General features: G+C 47.8%; 1 protein-coding gene across 1 annotated transcript in view; it reads left to right on the forward strand.

The window, feature by feature from the left end:
* Nucleotides 1-2,274: 2,274 nt before the first annotated feature.
* PRR36 (proline rich 36) overlaps nucleotides 2,275-14,673 on the forward strand; it is a 47,512-nt gene continuing 35,113 nt past the window's right edge. The window contains exon 1 of the mRNA XM_083184969.1: nucleotides 2,275-2,534. The gene's annotated coding sequence lies outside the window, so the exon portion shown is untranslated. The remainder of the gene's footprint in view (nucleotides 2,535-14,673) is intronic.

A 14,673-nucleotide genomic window follows, 5' to 3' on the forward strand; every position in this document is an offset into this window, starting at 1 on the left:
TCCAAAGTGAGTCAGAATACAGGTAACTGGTGTTTTCTCCAAAACACTTAACTAGTGAAGAGCCAAGGTCAGCCATAATGTAGGGCCAATAACGGGAACAGCAGTTGGAAAAAGTCCCTGAATCCTTGGAAAGGGCATGTAAAGCATGTAGGTCTGGTCCCAAAAACCTACTGACGCGTTTCGCTGTTTAGGGGGTACAGCTTTGTCAAAGGTGATATTAGTAGTTATGTATTTCAAGCACTAATAGGTCCTTCTAGGTGGGGGAAGGTGAACAACTGCTGGGTTTTGTTGCACTTGTTTGCAGCTTTTTGAAAGGTGATTCACTGCATGGCATAATCAGGTATATATATCTGTCTCAACAAGAGATTAATTGGCACTAATTAAAGTGATACATTTCTAAAACAAATATCTAGAAAGTCTAGAGTCTAGACCTTTAGACAGACTAAAAGCTAGGTCACGTGACTTCTGGTCTGTGTCTGGAGCCTCAGGGTTGGTTAAAGAAATTGTCATTTACAAAACAAACCATCATATAGAGCATACGACTTTTTAATGTCACTCTCCAGGAGAAGCCCGGAGAGGACAACCAAATGTGCAGGTCGAGGGGCGGAGACAAGGCGGATGTATCAAAGCCCCGCCCCCAATTCAAAGAAACTGCGAGCAGGGGGCGGGGCTAAAATGACACGAAATGACGCGTTTTTTATTCCCGCCCCTCCCCCGGACCTCAAATTTACGGCACTTCTTTTCCCAGCTCTGGGGGAGCGCGGGGGGGGGGAGAGCGGGGACTCTGGGGGAATGCGGGAGACTTACCCACCATACTGGCGCCGTGAAATTACACAAGTACCCTTACAAGGCATCGTTTTGCCTTGTGTAAGTGATTGCCTCTTTAAAAAATGTTCGAGTTCGTTTGGCATCCTGCACTGCCACCAATATTGGAGGCTATTACATCTGGCACAATGTCTTTATTGCCTTCAATGCTTGATGAACAATTGTAGGTAACTATCTGTGCTTCTTAATTAGATATACAGTGGGATGACATGGAAGAGTTAACCTTTTGCAGTCCAATTTTTTTTTGCAATTCAAACAGTCTGGTTTATATGTTTAAATTAATTGTCATTTTTTATTTTTATTCAAAAATTGTCTACTGTACATTGAATGTTGAACAATGTTAATGTTCCTATTTTAAAGTGACTCACCATTGGATCTGCTACTAGCGCTAGGGCTGTTGAGCCTGACTAGACGTTGGACTTCAAAGGGTTAAGAGCACACAATCTCATGGAAAACACATTTTATATATCAACAGAAATATATATATTTATTATCCACCACCGGAATTTGTAGCACCCTAGAAATGAAGGTGTACCATAGTATGTGGTTAGACAACCACTTGTATAAAACACATCAGATCCTTGGAAAATGCCACACTGTCTTGGTGGAGGGAGGAGCCTCTGGTAGAGGAAGTCTTACAACTGAGATGGATTTGATATGTTTTATACAAGTGGTTGTCTAACCACATAGGGGTATATTCAATACGGCCAGCGAGGGGTTTGTATGGTGAGGATGGCTTGTTTTCGGCGAGGATCGCTGAAAATAAGTCATCCTCGTTGTCTACCCCCCTCACCGGCCGCGCGCCTTATATTATGTTCCAGGGAAATCCTCACCGTCAGAGGACAGCTAGGATTCCCCTGAACGGTGAGGTTCGCCACTAATGCAGCGAGCTGCCACTAATGCGGCGAGCCGCCACTAATGCGGCCAGCCGCCACTAATGCGGCCAGCCGCCACTAATGCGGCGAGCCGCCACTAATGCGGCGAGCCGCCACTAATGCGGCGAGCCGCCACTAATGCAGCGAGCCTCGCCGCTTTCACGGCTGCACTTTTTAGAAACAGCGAGGGGGAAACGGTGAGTGCAGGGGGGTGGGTTGAATACTGAGGGCAGCCCCATTTTTCGCAGAAAACGGGGATGCTTTCGGAGATGATCCAAACTTCCAGATAATCCGCAGCATGTGGTGGCTTTTAAGGGCTAATTAGCCTGTTACCTGCGATCAGTGGTTGTGGGTAATAGGATGCCCCCCTATGCGGTCGCTCTATAAATAATAAATATGATTATTTATATTCCTATCTATGATGCATGACCCAAATACTTATTTTGTTTCCTTTGTCTCATCCCCCAGGATTGTCCATCATTACAGAGCTGCAGAATGTATCTTCCAGGACCATCCGTCCTTCCAGAGAACTGTTACTTACTAATAGATACGTGTATATACATACATATGTTCTTGCTCAGAGCATGGCTTCCTCCCTTGAGCCTTATAAATGTCTGCTTTCTGTTTCCTGCCCATTTAACGAGGCATATTGCCATGGAGATAGATCCCTCAGTAAAGAAAGAGCAGTGCAATGCTCTGCAGGACTTAATGATCACATTGAGGTATGGGTTAAGAGAATATGAACAGAGGAAAGCAGTGCCACCTGGTGGCCACAGTAAACATTACCTTGCCTTGTCACATAGGACAGGGAGGGACATGGTCCATGGATTACAGGTGTGTGTCATTTTGTCACTGTATATTATTATAATTGCTAAAATAATGTGACACTGGAGTCTAGATATACCTGTTGTGTAACCCAGTTCTGAGCCAGAGGTGGAGCTGGGATAGACAGGAACATATTACCACTCTGTCCGCTGTACCTGTGCTGTGTATACTTGGAAGGTATTACAGGATGTCAGGGACGGGGGATTTACTGTGTATATGAGAGGAGGGTGGTGGTTGTGGCATCATGTCGGCATCTCTTGGTGTCATAGTCTGTGTCTAGGAGGTGACTCTCTCTGTGTACATTCTGATTTCTAATGTGCCTTAATGTAAGGTGGGGGATTTATTTGCTATTGTATTTATTTTATATATAATTGCATAGCAATACTTTGTATGTCATTTTATATGATACTTCTATATACTTCATTAGTTGATGATAGATAGATACTGTAGATAGAGAGAGAGAGAGAGAGAGAGAGAGAGAGAGAGAGAGAGAGAGAGAGAGAGAGAGAGAGAGAGAGAGAGAGAGAGAGAGAGAGAGAGAGAGAGAGAGAGAGAGAGAGAGAGTTAGTTTTTTGGGGTCACCACTTGTAGAATTTCTATCACTGTGTCCTAGGAAATTCTATGCTTTATGGACACACACTTGTCAGCAATTATATATATGTAGTTTGTGTGTCATTATCATAGGCGTATACAGACCATTTTATTAGGGGTTCACCATTGGAGGGGCGTGTCTGTCCCTGCCTACTAGGCGTGTCTGTCACTGCCTACTGGACATCAATGCAAACTAAATGGAAGGTGAATATATATATGGGCTTCAAAATAAATAATTCCCCCACCCACACACACACACACACACCAGGAATGGGGACAGTGCACAGCTAAGGTACGCTGCAAAAATTTACATTATAATGCCCATTACACCGTAATGCCCAATACACATAATGCCACACACCATAATGCACATTACACATAATGCCACACAAACCGTAATGCCCATTACACATAAGGCCACACACCTTAATGCCCATTACAAATTTTAGCACACACCGTAATGCCTTTTACACATTATACCACTCCCCGTAATGCCTATTACATACTTTATTATGCCACATAACTTCTGCAAGTGGATGTATATGTTCTCTGCCAGGGGGGAGTTATATGCTTGTTGTCAGGGGAGGGGGATTTGCATGCTCATTGCCAAGGAGACTTACCTTCTCATTGCCAAGGGGTCTTGCATGCTTGTTGCTAAGGGGACTTACATGCTTGTTTTCCAGGGTGGGGAGGGAGTACATGCTCATTGCCCAGGGGGTTCCTTTTAAACAGTGCTACCAGAACACACACTTCTGGTTAGCGCTAGGCACGCTGTGCTCCTCTGACAGACACTAGAGGTATGGCATGACCGCTAGTGTCTGACTCCTCCAAAGCTGTGCCCATATTTGAAGGGGCAGTTATCTTACAGATACTGTGGGTGTCCGCAAAGACTGTGGGCTGTGGGCGGGGGGATCATTAGGGGGTGACGATCATTAGGGTGTGCCTGGGCACACCTGCCTTTATTGTGGTGCTTAAATAATTTTACATTGGTCAATCCTTCAGATAACATAGGAAGTGTCCTCTGATACTGGGTACACACTTGAGTGATGGGGAATTGTTCCGACCATCACTCCAACCAAACCATCATCAGGGAGGGTCATAGGGTCGACAGAACTTAGGTCGACAGTCACTAGGTTGACACATGAAATAGGTCGACATTGTCATTAGATCAACATGAGCATTATGTTGACATGAAAATGTCAACATGAGTTTTTTTTTGTGTTTTTCATTTACAGTATGTTGACATGGACACCGTATTCGCTCGCCATGTTTCGGGCACAGTGCCTTGCTGCTCTCGGCACACTATCATATTCCCACTCTAGGCCCACTTAGTAAAGTATGAAAAAACACCTAAAATTTTTTTTTTCAAAAAACTCATGTCGACCTTTTCCATGTTGGCTTAATGCTTGTGTCAACCTAATGACCATGTTATCTAATACACGTCAACCTATTTCATGTGTCAACCTAATGACTGATGACCTAGTGTTGTAGACCTAGTGGCTGTATCCCATCAGGGATAACCTGTGCACACAGGTGCAATGTTAAAGGAGAGTGGAACGGTCACTGTGTCGTCCCCAATAGCATTCCTTGGCACTCTAGCGATATGGTCAGGTTTGGTGTACAGCGCATAAAACCTGACATCATCACGTGTGCCGCAGTACACACTGAGCAATGCAGGAGATATATATCGGCCCGATCCGCCTGATCAGATGATGATCAGCAATATACTCAGCGTAAGTAAGAACCTATCCCACATGTATAGCAGCACACTTCCTGTGATGCCCACAGCAGACATATCCGTTGTTGCTAGCATGACCTCTACAGCTCCATCCAATAATACAGCATTGACAGTCCAGTAATACACCCTAAAGGCCAAATTCAATTTACGCTTTTTTTTTTGTAGTGGCTAAAAATGACATAAAATCACTGTAAACCGTTTAATGAACGCCACATTCATTAACGGCTTACTGTACATTTCCTATAAACAAAATTGTTTAATATCATATTTCCACTGTTCTTAAAAAATAATAAATAAACCATTTGATACATATTGATATTATCAAATACTTTGCCTATGGCCACATGTCTATAAGACCTTATGGCCTAATTTAGACCTGTTCGCAGGGCAAAATTGTTCTAAAAATGGGCAAAACCATGGGCCTAATGAAGTAAGGCCCACTAAGCAGTGTGGATTCGCTGCTAAGCGAGCTCATTAACAACACCCGCTGGGTGAGCGAATGCCCGCCCCCACCGCCACGTGTACATCCCCGCCGCAATTCCTCTCCTTTAAACCACACATTCAGCATCCTGTCATTTCCACCTCAAAAATATTTCCAGGATCAGACCCTACAGTATCTCACCCAGGATGCTACAAAGGCCCTCATCCCCTCACTGGTCATATCCAGATTGTACTACTGTAATCTCCTAATATCTGGCCTCCCTGTAAAACAACTCTGTACACTCCAATCTATCCTCAGTGCTGCTGCCCAGCTCATCTTCCTCTCCAAGGGGCGCATTTATCATTGTATTGCGACGCCGGCGTGATGACACCGCCGGGCATCGCATAGGATGTATCGCCGCGCATACCGCCTGGATGTATCAATTTGAAGGAGCAGGGACAGGGCTCCGAAAGGAGCCCGTCCCTGCGAAGCCCTGACCCGGAAGCCGGGGGGTCTACGCATGCGCGGTAATGCGCTGACCCCCGCCGACCCCTCTGACCGCACTGCCCCGCTCGGGGCTACAATGGGCTATCGCCATATCAGAATGGCGATAGCCCAGGGGTGCGATGCCAGGCTGCCCGATGTTGATACATCGGGCAGCTTCGCATCCCCCATAGAAACTTATGGGGAATGCGTCCGGCAGCGCTGCAGGGGGGGATCGCAGCAGGGATCATATGGCTCCGTCCTTGGATTGCTTTCTTTGCCCTAGGGGCATGGACAGCTTTGCAGAAGCCAGGATTCACATCTGAGCCCTGTGATTCGCCAGCTGAAGCTTTCAGCTTGCGTTATTATCACAGGGATCACTGACATTATTTAAAACTTTTTTTTTACTAAATTCGACCAGACCCCACTTCCCATTATATGTATGGGAAATGTGATCTGGGGGGAGATTCCCGTTATCGGCAACCCGATTGGGGGGGTGGGCGGGGGTTTAGAGAATCCCACAATGCAGTAAAAACCCCGTTATTAGGGTTTTTAAAGCATTTTGGGAATCTCTAAACCCCCCCCCCCCCACTGGGTTACCGCGACAGGGGTCATCGCCAGGAAAAGCTGGCGATGCCCGATAGAAGCCTTACGCGACCCACCGCTGCCCTGCACCGACCCCCCCCCCCCCCTACCTGTGTCCGGGCAGCAATCTTTTGTGGGTTACTAAAAAGATTTGAATTAAAGGGTTTAGAGCAGTTTTTCACTAAAAATGCATTTAGGTGGTATTAATTTAATGTGAATGAGGTTTGAAAACCCCATTTATATATCATTTTGATGAACATAAAGTGAATAAGTAGACCCCTTAATCTTAATCTGGAGGGAAAAAATATTTTTTGTGATTTTATTATGGGGGTTTTTCAGACCTGATCACTAATTTGCAGAGCCCTGCGATCAGGTAATTGCTGCCCAACCAGAGTAAAATCCCGCCCACTGTATAACCCTGCGGATTGCTGTGCAAGGCTGCAAAAATCTTGCGACAACATTACAGCTCTGCGATTAGCTGCAAATCCATATACAAGCTGCTCAGCATCAAATGATTTTTCCAGTGTGTGCAGTCTGTACGTAGCCCAGGACCTGCTCGGCCAGTGCGATAGAAACAGGCCAATCAGGACCAGAGCTGATGTCACATGACTTCCCTTGAAACGCAAGGGAACACCTGCGTTTTTCTCTGACACTCCTAGAAAACAGCCGGGTACCACTCACAAATGCCGGCTTCCTCTCAACTTGCGTACAACTTGCGTACGGCCAGCGATAAAAAAAGTAGCAGGATTTTATTGCAGGAAGGCTTTGCGCATGCGTGCAATCAGGTCTGAATAACCTCTATATTAGAACTGCTTTTATTTGACTTCCTTTTTTTCAATGGTAATAGTCAGCCAGGAATGCAGGATTGCAGTGTGGCACATATCACCTCTACAGCTGCAGCACCTGAGTGAGGTGATTACCAAGCGCTTTGCATACTGTACCTGGTACATGGCTGAGAGCTACTTTGCATAGTAGTTCTCCATACACAGAAACACACAGACACATACACACACACACACACACACACACACACACAGCACCCACACAGACACACACACACCCCACCATCACCCACGCAGACACACACTAACCTGCAATGAATGTATTTTACAAAGTGCAATCATTTTAATCTCGTATTATGAAAGTAGCAAGGTATTAGGGAGAGAAAAAAATAGAAACCATGTCCCTATGGGATAGCGAGCTCTCGTCTGTGAATTTGGGCTTACGTAAAGTGCGGCTACGATGATTCGCGGCTAATAGGCTAGACCCCGTTAAATTCAGTGGAATGCCCTGTAGTTTTCCCACCTGGGAATTAAACTGCCTGCCCTTTACTGCCATGCAGGGCCACCAAATGTGACTGTGGTCACATTTGCGCCAGGTAGGAGTCTGCAGGTGTAGGAGAAGCCAGCACTCCTCTACAAGTGCTCTGGGAGCAGTGGGCTTCAGCGGGGGGCAGGTCAGCGGAAGGGGGGGGGGAGCCTGCCCTCTGCTCTGCTCCCCCCAGTGCTCAGCACAGCAGCAGAGACACCCATGTGGTAAGTGAGCACCAAAGGGGCTTTATGTGTATTCAGCACTATGAGGGCATTATAGGAATAAGTGGCACTACAGGGAGCATCCGAGGCATAAGTGGCACTACAGGGGGCAATCAAAGGTGGCTGGCTTGTTCTTTTTTTTTTGGGGGGGGGGGGGGGGGGGGCTGTCTATTTTCTAGTAGCAGACCTGCTGCTATAAAGTGGACTGCACCAGCCTAGTTCTTAATGTACCAGCCATGGACAACTGGGCATGACTACCATAGGTGCAATAGCTATGGGGCCCATAGCTGATGGGGGCCTGTCTTACTTGTCCACGGTTGGACTGGCCCACTGGGCAAATCCCCAGTTCTCTGTCCAGGTCTCCGGCCACAACGATCCCCGGCCATACCCGCAGTTCAATCGGTCGCTTCTCGGTTGCCATGTAAATTCCTCTGCAGCTACTGCATATCAGGTCTGAGGTAATTCCCTTCTCACTGCTCACTCATGATGGATAAGAGGTTGAATTGAACACGACATTCGCATTAACCACATGCGATTGGTTTAATAGAGCAGTACATTAAAATAGCCCTTTCATTAAAGGTAACGTGCCTGCTGTGGGTTACTGCATGCTGCATTATTGTCAGAGAGCATTTATTACTGTATTTTACTGATGTGAGGAAATGCTTCTTCTTCATTTTTATGGCATGTGAGAATGTTGCCAGTGATACTAACTGTCCCTGCCTTAGAAGCCAGGCAGAGTAAGCCAGGCACCTTTCTGTCCCCGTCCCTGTTGGTGGGGGACCTGCGCATGTGTATAGGCTCTAATGCGCATGTGCAGTCTCCCACAGTGAGCACCCTCAGCAAAATTATTATTTGCCTGCTCAGGGCAGGTGGATGATGTCACATGATGTCAGCGTCCGCCCCCAATTCGCAGAAGACCGTTTAGCTTAAAAGTACTGTGAGTCCTGGCTTACTTCCAGCGGAAAACAGAGGAAAAATCATTTGGTGGTGAGTAACCATCGCTCTGTGCAGGTGTATGCTGCTAATGAAAACAGACCATCACAACATGTCTGCCTCCTCTAGCATCCTCAAAAACTGTCTGCTGTATGGGAGTGGACATTTTGTGATGGCCCGTTTTCATTAGCAGCAGGAGTCAGGAGGGGAGTCGGGACAGCAGACAAGTAAATCTGTGGGTCCCGGCCACAGACATGGCAGTGGCGCTACAATAGCCCGGCAGACCCACGGCGCCCACACTTACACAGTGTCTCTCTGCCACCGCGGGGTCTGTGGGGCTATTGTTATGCTACTGCTCTCAGAATGGCCGGGAGGGTCCCAATCCCACTCGTCTCCCAGAGAGGAGACATTTAATGTAGGCAAGTATCAGTGGCAAATGCAGGATTTTCAGAAGGGGGTTTCCAGAGGGGCGGAGCAAAGCACGGAGATGGACACTTAGGTGACCCAGTATATGCCGGGTCAGTTAAAGTATTATAGATAGTCCAAATGTATATAAATAATAATAATAATATTTAAAAAAATACACACACACACACACACACACATATATACATACATACATACACATACATACAGGGGCGTCAACAGCAGTGTAGACCCCTGGGCATAGCAATGTATTGGGCCACCTACCGACCCTCCAGCGGTAGGGGTGGGGGAAGCTTTGATGTCCCCCGGGTGGTAGGGGGTATTATATCAACCGCTCAGCATGTAGGGCTTGGATCAGTAATTTTTACTAATTACCCCTTTACTGCACAGGTGGTGGGAGATGGGGTGGGAGAAGGGGGCATTGGGCTGAATGAAGGGGCACTGATACATAACTTCCAGGGTGTTAGAGGATGTTTAATATGCAGAGGAGGGGTGTATAGTGGAGTGGGCTTATTATTCATAATTTTCTGGTCGGAGGACAGCTTGCTTGACTGCAGATATCTCCAGTTCCCGGAAATAGATTTCCTAGATTTAATGGAATTAAAAACTAGAGAATCCCACCTACCAAATGGTATTGGGGACTAGGAGATCAGTGTTCAGGAGGCAGAGCAATCTGCCAACGAGTATATAAAACTACATACCAGGTGTCACACCAGGGGTCTGAGTCGACGAGACTGAGACCTCTGGTGGGGACCTGGACCGGTACCTGAACCGGGGAGGTTGGAGAGGACCCTTACGCATTGAATGCGTGACAGTGCACCCGAAGCCAATGAACAGTCAGTAATAAAATACAACCGAGTTTTATTTAGCAGATGGTTGTAAATAGACAGGCAGTAAAGTATGCAGGAGATATGACACAGTCTTTGCAGATAGCGATACTTTACAGCTGGATGATGATGGTATGGTATCGATGGTGGAACATCGGATCCGGAATATCGGATATGGAGTGGAGACTGTGGGTCCGGAATGATGGACGGGAACTGGAAACAGGAGATCCGGAATATCGGACTTTACAGGTGATGGTGGAACATCGATGGTGAGCGATGATGGAACATCAGAAGGACCAGAGTCCCGGAGCTAGGCTTGAGTGCTGGGCTGTAGAAGCAGGATCACAGGAGATGGAATAACCTGGACTTCACAGGAGATGGAATGCCTGGAATACACTGCAGCATAGAGGAGACAACACCAGCAGGAAATACACTTGCACGGAGACAAGGACAGCTGAACACACACTGGAGACAACTGAAGCACTAGCAATGGTTCTGAGAGCTCCCAGCATACTTATACCCACTGAGTGGCCAGGATTGGCCGGGCAGGTATGACTGGGAGATCAGAACCATCAGGATTGGACAGAGCAAACATGTGACTGGGAAAAACATGGCAGCCCCCATGTCTGCTATGGCGGGAAAGTATGTTTGTGCACGCCATGCTTGTGGCTGGGAGCAATGGCGGCGGACAGACGGATTGCCGTGCACTGAGTACTGTCACTGGGGATCAGGAGAGCGGTGCACCGCGCAGCCGCGGACTCAGCAGCGCTGAGAGGACTGGAGGATGGCAGCGGTGATGGCGCACGGCAGACAGGACGCCGGCAGGGATGACACTTGAACCGCAAGCTGAATCTGCGGAGGTACTTAGCCGGTAAGAAAGTCTGTCTGAGAGCTCGGATCGTGACAGCACCCCCCCTTTAAGGGTGGCCCCAGGACACCTTTTAGGCTTGCGGGGAAACTTGGAGTGGAACGCCCGGATGAGTTTGGGAGCATGGACATCGCTGGCATTGGTCCATGATCGCTCTTCGGGGCCGTAGTCCTTCCAATCGATCAGATATTGCAGACGACCATATCGGATGCGAGAGTCCAAGATTTTACTGACCTCGTATTCAGTTCCACGCTGGGTGCAAACCTTAGGTGCTTTGGGAAGCTTGGAATGAAAGCGATTCAGGACCAGCGGCTTGAACAGCGAAATGTGGAATGTAGCTGGCACTTTCAAATAGGGCGGCAACTTGAGCTTGTAAGCCACAGGGTTGACGACTCGCTCAACTGGAAATGGACCAATATATCGGGGAGCGAACTTCATAGATGGCACTCTCAATCGAAGATTCTTGGTTGACAACCAGACACGATCTCCTGGACGGAGGGCTGGCACAGCTCTGCGTTTCCTGTCGGCAAATTTTTGGAACCTGCTTGAAGCTTTCAGGAGTGAAGAACGAATGAGCTTCCAGGATTTGATGAATTGCCGGATGGTCGTGTCGACCGCTGGAACAGAGGACACAGGTTGCAGAGTGAAGTCAGGAACTCGAGGATGAAACCCATAGTTGGCAAGGAATGGAGTGACATTTGATGAAGAGTGATATTGGTTGTTATGGCAGAATTCTGCCCATGGCAGAAGTTGAGCCCAGTCATCTTGGGAGGAAGAGAAATATGTGCGGAGAAATGCTTCAAGATCCTGATTCACCCTCTCCGTTTGGCCATTTGTTTGAGGGTGATAGGCTGTGGAGAACTTTAACTTGATTTGAAGCAGGGAGCACAGGCTTCGCCAGAATTTGGCTAGGAATTGGACTCCTCTATCGGAGATGATTTCAAGAGGCAGTCCATGAAGCTTGAATATCTCTTTAATGAATAGCTGGGACAGCTTGGAAGCTGACGGAAGACCGGTGAGGGGAACGAAGTGAGCCATCTTGGTGAACCGGTCAACAATCACCCAGATGGTAGTGAACTTGTCAGACTCTGGAAGATCAGTTACAAAGTCCATAGATATATGCGTCCAAGGACGATGTGGCACTGACAGTGGCATCAATTGCCCAGGAGGAGACTGACGACTGGTCTTGTGCTGAGCACATTTAGCACAAGAGGAGACAAAGTCCTGTACATCCTGTTTGAGGGACGGCCACCAGTAGGTCCTGGTGATAAACTCGTAAGTTTTCTGAATGCCTGCATGGCCAGCAAATTTTGAAGAATGCGCCCAACAAAGCAGCTTCTTCCTTAGGGCTGGCTTTACATATCTTTTCCCTATAGGGGGCGTGAGATTTGAAACTCCTGTTGCGGAGAATGCCACTGGATCAATAATAAAATGTTGATGTGTGGACTTTGACTCACTATCTTGCTCCCATGAGCGGGAAAGGGCATCAGCTTTTCGATTTTGTGTCCCCGGACAGAATGACAGCTTGAAACGGAACCTGGAAAAGAAAAGTGTCCATCTGGCTTGACGGGGATTTAAACATTGAGCAGACTTGAGGTACAGAAGATTCTTGTGGTCTGTGATAATTGTGATCTCATGGACAGCGCCCTCTAGAAGATATCTCCATTCTTCTAATGCCAACTTGATGGCGAGGAGCTCTTGATCGCCGATGGCATAGTTACGCTCTGCAGGCAGGAACTTACGGGAGTAAAACCCACAGGGATGAAGACGTCCATCAGGCGCTTTCTGCGAGAGAACTGCCCCAACACCCACGGAGGAGGCGTCGACCTCGAGAATAAAGGGCAAGGTGGTGTCAGGCTGTCTTAACACAGGAGCTGAAGTGAACCTCTGCTTCAACAGATGGAAGGCTTCGATGGCTTCTGCCGGCCACTTCGCTGGATTGGACCCTTTTTTTGTTAGGGCAGTGATGGGGGCCACAATAGAAGAGAAGTTACGAATGAATTTTCTGTAATAATTGGCAAAACCCAGGAAACGTTGAATACCTTTCAGCGAAGAGGGAATTGGCCAATCTTGGATGGCCTGCAGTTTTCCTGGGTCCATTTGTAGACCAGAACCAGAGACAATGTACCCTAGGAAGGGTATAGACTTCACCTCGAAGACACATTTCTCCAGTTTACAGTAAAGATGATTAGCTCGCAGCCGGGACAGGACCTCTTTGACCCAATAACGATGTTCTTTGATGTTATTGGCGTAGATTAAAATGTCATCGAGATATACGACTACATGTCGATACAGAATGTCCCGGAAAATCTCATTGACATAGTGCTGGAACACGGCTGGGGCATTGCTGAGCCCGAAGGGCATGACGAGGTACTCATAGTGGCCGTCTCTGGTATTAAACGCCGTCTTCCACTCGTCGCCCTCTCGTATGCGGATGAGATTATATGCGCCCCTCAGGTCGAGTTTCGTGAAGATGGTTGCACCGCTGACGCGGTCAAACAGCTCGGTGATGAGGGGCAACAGGTATCTGTTCTTTACTGTGATGTCATTGAGGCCGCGATAATCAATGCAGGGACGTAGGCCTCCATCCTTCTTCTTTACGAAGAAGAATCCTGCGCCAGCAGGAGAAGTCGAAGGACGGATGAATCCCTTTGCCAGATTTTCCTTGATGTAATCGGTCATGGCCTGAGTCTCTGGAAGAGAGAGAGGATAGGTTCTACCTCTCGGTGGTTCTTTGCCTGGGATAAGGTCGATAGGGCAATTCCACGGTCTGTGAGGAGGTAGAATATCAGCGCCAGACTTGCTGAATACATCTGAGTACTCTTGGTAGGGAAGAGGCGGAAGGTCTGCTGCATCGGCTGAAGAATGACGAGCTGGGAGTACCTTTTGGAGACAGGTACCGGTGCAGGAAGGATCCCAGGAAAGAATTTCGGATGTCTTCCAATCAAGGCGAGGATTTTGAAGACGGAGCCAGGGTAAACCCAGAACCAGAGCATGAGTGGCTCGGGGTAATACCAGGAAGGACAAGAGTTCAGTGTGCAGGACTCCCACTCTCACTGTAAGTGGCAAAGTTCTGCGGGAGACTGTCGCATCAGGAATCCTACTGCCATCCACAGCAGTAAGGAAGACAGTCTTGGAAAGACTTTCAGTGGGCAACCCCCACTTGCGGACCAGTTCAGCAGTGACGAAGTTGCCAGCGGCACCGGAATCAAGAAGTGCGGAGACAGTCTTGAAATGCTGACCAACTTGTAAGAAACTGGAAGTACACAATCAGTTGCTGATGGAGAGGACTTAATTACTCCTAGCCTACCCTCTCCTTGACGGGCTAGGAGGAGGAGTTTTCCTGACGCTTTGGGCATGCAGAGATTTGATGTGCAGGGTCGGCACAATACAGACAGAGCTGTGCCAATCGACGACGTCGACGTTCTCCTGGAGACAAACGGAAGCGGTTTATCTCCATTGGTTCTTCTTTGGAATGAGCCACTGGAGCAGCAGGTAAAGAAGGCGGAGGAGTTGGCACTTTAACTGGAGCGCTCTTGTGACGTTCTACAGCCCTTTCACGGAAGCGTAGGTCTACTTTGATGCATAATGATATAAGGTCATCTAGACCTGAGGGTAAGTCTCTGGTAGCGAGTTCATCCTTAATACGGTCGGATAGACCATGCCAGAAAGCTGCGTATAAGGCCCCATCACACCACGAGAGTTCAGACGCCAGAATCTGGAATTGGACCAGATATTGCCCGA

The sequence above is a fragment of the Crinia signifera genome, chromosome 4 (genome assembly GCF_055691185.1).
Source record: "Crinia signifera chromosome 4, ASM5569118v1, whole genome shotgun sequence".
NCBI classification, from domain to species: Eukaryota; Metazoa; Chordata; class Amphibia; order Anura; family Myobatrachidae; genus Crinia; species Crinia signifera.